The sequence below is a fragment of the Rattus norvegicus genome, chromosome 7, assembly GCF_036323735.1.
Source record: "Rattus norvegicus strain BN/NHsdMcwi chromosome 7, GRCr8, whole genome shotgun sequence".
Lineage (NCBI taxonomy): Eukaryota > Metazoa > Chordata > Mammalia > Rodentia > Muridae > Rattus > Rattus norvegicus.
The window spans coordinates 108,766,944-108,771,922 of NC_086025.1; the positions used below are offsets into that span (position 1 = coordinate 108,766,944).

Sequence of the window (4,979 nt, forward strand, 5' to 3'; positions counted from 1 at the left end):
TGTATTTTGTTTGTTTGTTTGTTCCAGACAGGGCTTCCCTGTGTAGTCTTGGCTGGCCTGGAGTTTGCTCTGACCTTGAACTCAGAGATCCACCTGTTTCTTCTGTGCTACCGCTGCCCAGTCAAAATAAGCTTTTAAATGGAAAAGTGTTTTTTTAAACAATTTAACCGCATGAATGTAAATAAATAATTGCACCAGATAAAAATTTAATATCAATAAATCTCACAGGCTCTGGAAACGACAAGAGAACTAAGATAATGAGTTCTCAAAGCCTCCTGCTGGTTATTTCATGGTTCTCTCTGGTCTGGAGGCCACCTGTGTCGGCCACGTTTCTGGTGGAAACCTCAAAAGTTCTGCTTGGTCTTGTGACGTCCCATGGGACATCTGAGATCCGTCACATGCGTTTACGTCAAGGAAACCAATAGACACTGGAAGGCATGAGCTGACTGTTGTTTGGGGGAGGGGTGCAGCTGCTGCTTGGTTACCATGCTCCTGTAAGCAATCCCCCAGGGAACTCACGGGCTCAGCAAGCTAGGCTTCGGGAGAATGGGTTTTATTTTTTCCTCTGTCACCTATGTCCTATTTTAGGCAAATAGGCGTGTGTTCACATTTCCCCAGGGAAAGTCAGGACACAGCCCTAAAGAATTGACAAGGGTCTTCTCTGGTATGTCTGTGACATGATTTCAAGAAATACGTAGTGGGGGAAGGTATGCGCCAAAGTGAGGTCCACCGCAGACTGGGCCTCATGATGAAACAGGAATCTGTGAGAAGGGGGAAGAATGACTCTTCCTCCCCACGCAGCTTCGTTTTGTGGTCACGGGAATGTCACGTTTCAGCCCTTGAGCATGAACTTGAGCCACCAGACCCCCAGGGGACTTTGGGGCCTTCATGCGTGGGCTCGGTCACAATTTCTGTAGTCTTCAGTTTCACTGCTTTGATGCTACCTTCCCTGGCTCTGAATACACCTTCTTCAGAGCTTTTTAGCCTCTGGTGTGAGTGGATCTGATAATTTCCCCCCATTTACATACATCCTATTGGTCTGTTTCTCTAAAGGAGCCTGACGAATGTGTTTTGGTTGCAAAATTTAGGAGATGGAGGCAGAAAGATCTGGAGTTCAAGACCAGCTTTGGCCCATGTGCAAGTTAGAGGGTAGCCTGGGCTACATAAGACCCTGCCTTACCAACCAACTAAGAAAAAAAAAGATAAGATTATGAAATACATGTGTATACACACACTTAGACACATACAGACACACTAGAGTCCACACTCCAATTCCATCCCAGCCTCAGACGGGCCCCAACCCTGCTCACCAGACTGGAAATCTCTTGGACACTGAGCTGAGAACCCCAGTCTGTAATGTGTTGGCAAGACTACTCCAGGTACCTCCACTGGGGGCAAAAGCCATCTGGTCTACATTGCCAGCCTGCCTGCTGAGTTCATTTGGCCTTGGCCTTAGCTTTGGCTTGGTCCCGATCCCAGGGAATATCATTTGAGGTCAGCTTCTGTCTATACTGTGTCCCTGATCATATTTCGTTTTCTCTTGACATTTAGACTTCCATGAGTCTTGATCACTGGCGGCCTTGGACTCTATCTTCTTCCTGTTTTCGTCATGAGTATGACTGTCCTCATATGTCTCTGCTCTTGGCCTTGGCCTTCAGCTTGACTAAATCTAAATGCCTGTCTTCCTATGTTTCCTGGAGCCAGCAGAATGTGCAGCTCCCTGTGGATGGCTTTCCTGTCATCAGATTGCATCCTCAGTTGCTCACATGGATTAAACCTTCAAGACTGACCGCCTGCGGTAAAGGCTGGGGCACTACCTCTGACCCTAACCTTAACCCTGACCCTAACCCTAACCCTAACCCTAACCCTAACCCTAACCCGAGCCCTAACCCTAACCCAAACCCTAACCCTAACCCTAACCCTAACCCTAACCCTAACCCTAACCCTAACCCTAACCCTAACCCTAACCCTAACCCTAACCCCAGATCATACTCAGAGGGTGTCTTGGTTGCTTTTCTATTGCTACGATAAGACATCATGACCAAGGCAACTTATAGAAGAAATAGTTCACTGGGCTTATAGTTCCAATGGGTGAGTCCATCATGACAGGGAGCACGACAACAGACAGGCATGGCACTGAAGCAGTAGCTGAGACCTTAAACCTGGCCCACCGGCATGGGTCAGAGAGAGATAACTGGGAGTAGCATGGGCTTTGTAAATCTCAAAGCTTAAATGATTTCACCAAGTATTCAAATATATGAGCCTATGGGAAACATTCTCATTCAAACCACCTCAGAGGGAGATGCCCTGGCAGAACATCTGTAAGTCACTGGATGGGGTGAGGTCCCCTGGCCAACATCCCTCTCCAGGGCTAAGGAATGAGCCTGTTGTCAGCTGTGCAGACCACCCCAAAACACACACACACACACACACACACACACACACACACACACACACCCCACACATATACACCTGTGAGACCTGGGCATGGCTGGGAACCTGGGCCAGGAGACCGAGTTGTAGTTTAGCTGCACTGATTCTCAGTTTATCACCAGGGGTTATGGTGAGAACTCCTTTAGGAAGGGGACCACTGCGGCCACCAGCTGTCCCATTAAATGGTAGAGCAAGCTTGTGAGTCTGAGGCTTTTCCACATATTGGTCTAGACATCTGGGCCATGACCCCATCGGCTTCCAGAGAAGGTGCTCTAAGGTTGAAGCAGCAGGTCCTATGGGACCCTCCCTGCCTGCCAGAGAGGGGAGAATGATGTGAAGGTGGCGCTCTGGGGAGAAAAGGAAGTGCTCTGCACTCTATGCTTTAGTTGTTCTCTGACCCCTGACCTCCATAGCCTCCAGGCTGCCTGTGCACAAAATCAGAGCCAGCCGTTGGCACCACAGTGAAGAGAGGCTGAGGAAATGGTAGGTAAGGAATGGGGGAGAGGTGACATGCTGAGTACCTTCCTTGAATCTCACTGCCTTCTCACTACCTGTACCCAACCTACACCAAACACTTAGAGCTGGACACAGCTACCAGACTCCAGCCCCTTCCACTAGCGCCACTTGCTTTCAAACTGCCTGTACCATTCTTGGGTTCCACTAACTGCTACTCTACCCTGCACCCCAGGAAAGACTCACTCCACCCCAACTCACTATCTATCTATCTATCTATCTATCTATCTATCTATCTATCTATCTGTCTCTGTCTCTCTCCACTGCCTTCTGTTCTCTCTTTCGGTGCCTCTATTTCACCCATCTCTGACATCTATCTCCCTTCCTACTTCTGTGTCTCTGCCTCTGACTCCCCCCACTCTACCTGGGCAAGCACATCCAAGCTGTCTCTACCTCCACAGAGCAACCTGGAAATAAAATGGCCTCTTCCAGCAAGCCTGATGCTTCCCATCCTGCGCTGACCCTGCAATGTTTCCAACATTTATAACACCCTCTGAGGTAGGGGCAAACCATAGAGCTTCAGAGTTTGAGGTCTGAGCACTGAGCAGACATTGGAGGATCCAGGAGAGGCTGGACGACCTGACAGGGCAAGACGGCTTAGTGTGTTCCCACAGAACAGCCACAAAGGAGCCTGACCAGGAGAACATCTGAGACCCCACAAGCAAGCACTGTCCTAGAGGGGCCACCCAGCAGGAACACAGAAAACACTAGGACAAATCAGCCTCAAGCCCGTGAGGCTGGTGTACGGGGCAGGCTCCAGCTGCATTTCCTGTGGGAGTAAGTAGCGTCTACAGGGCACAGCGTGGCTTTCTCTGTTTTTACAGAAACTTCTTCCTGGAAAGATTTGGAGTCTCTGTTGTTCCCACGTGTTTATGGGAAAGGTATACAGCCTAACCAGCCACTCCATCCTACCTCCCCGCCCTCTCAGGAAAAAAAAAAAAAAACATTGATAGCAGGGAATTGCCCGAGAGACCCTGGGCACATGGTGGACTACAGAGGAGAACTGTATATGAACATCCATATAGGTCCTTCTGCTCCATGCAGGGCCCTAGGTAATGCTCCCCTCAGCCTGTCCTGTATGGCTGTGGTACAGGAGCAGTGCATACTCCTGGCCCACTAGGGAGGTGGATCTAGATGCTGCTGCTGCTTGGGAAGGCCGGAACTAGTGGGTAAGATGGGAGGAGCCATGGTTTTATGTCAACTCGACACAGCTAAAGTCATCTGAGAGGAGGGAACCTCAGTGAGGGAAACTCATTCAGATCAAGCTATAGGCGAGCCTGTTAGGTATTTGCTTTATTGGCGATTGATGGGCCTTCAGGGGGAACTGGCAGCTTGCAGAGTGCAGCCCTCAGTCAGGCTATGGGAAAAGAAGCCAGCAGACTCAGGAGTGCCCCACTGGGGGGACAGGGCTTGCCTCACCCTTCAACTAGCCCTGCTTGTAGCATAATGAGTGGATGAGGGCATCTGGCAAGGACAAACCCTGCAAGGAGCAGGGCACCATTCCAGACCACACTGAGAGTGAGTCTTCTAGGACCCAGAAGCGGCAGTGGGGCTGGGGCAGCTGCTTATGACTACACAGGGGAGTCAGGGGGGCACAACTGTTATTCTGTCTAGGGTCTAGACACACATGCCTGTGTTCCTGAGCCCCAGTCCTGGGCCTGCAATGCTAACAAAGAGAGAAGAGTACAGTGTCCAGCAGAACAGAGCCTCTGCATTGAAGGTGACCAGAGAATGGACTGAACCCAAGGCAGTGAAGCATCCCACCCCACCATCTTAGGTTGGGAGAGAGCGTATATGGAAGAGTCAGGAGGGACGGTAGGTTCAGAAGCTCTGCTGCGAGGCACCCCAAGCTATGGAAGGAGAATGTATATGGCAGGGCTGCCTCTGTGTCTCTGCCTGGGAGCCACAAGAGACCCTTGAAGAGGCTTTTCACAGACAGTGGGGCAGCAGTAGACCTGAGGCGGGGGAAAGGAGGCCCCAGGAATGCCAAGCCAGTGGCTCAGCTTCCACATAGAATGAGGTCATAGCTCCTT

General features: G+C 50.5%; 1 long non-coding RNA gene across 1 annotated transcript; it reads left to right on the plus strand.

The window, feature by feature from the left end:
- Nucleotides 1-1,018: 1,018 nt before the first annotated feature.
- On the plus strand, nucleotides 1,019-4,748 carry LOC134479752 (uncharacterized). The gene is made up of 3 exons (XR_010053441.1): nucleotides 1,019-1,798; nucleotides 3,348-3,998; nucleotides 4,561-4,748. It is a non-coding gene; the product is annotated as an uncharacterized LOC134479752 (long non-coding RNA).
- The last annotated feature ends 231 nt before the right edge of the window (nucleotides 4,749-4,979 follow it).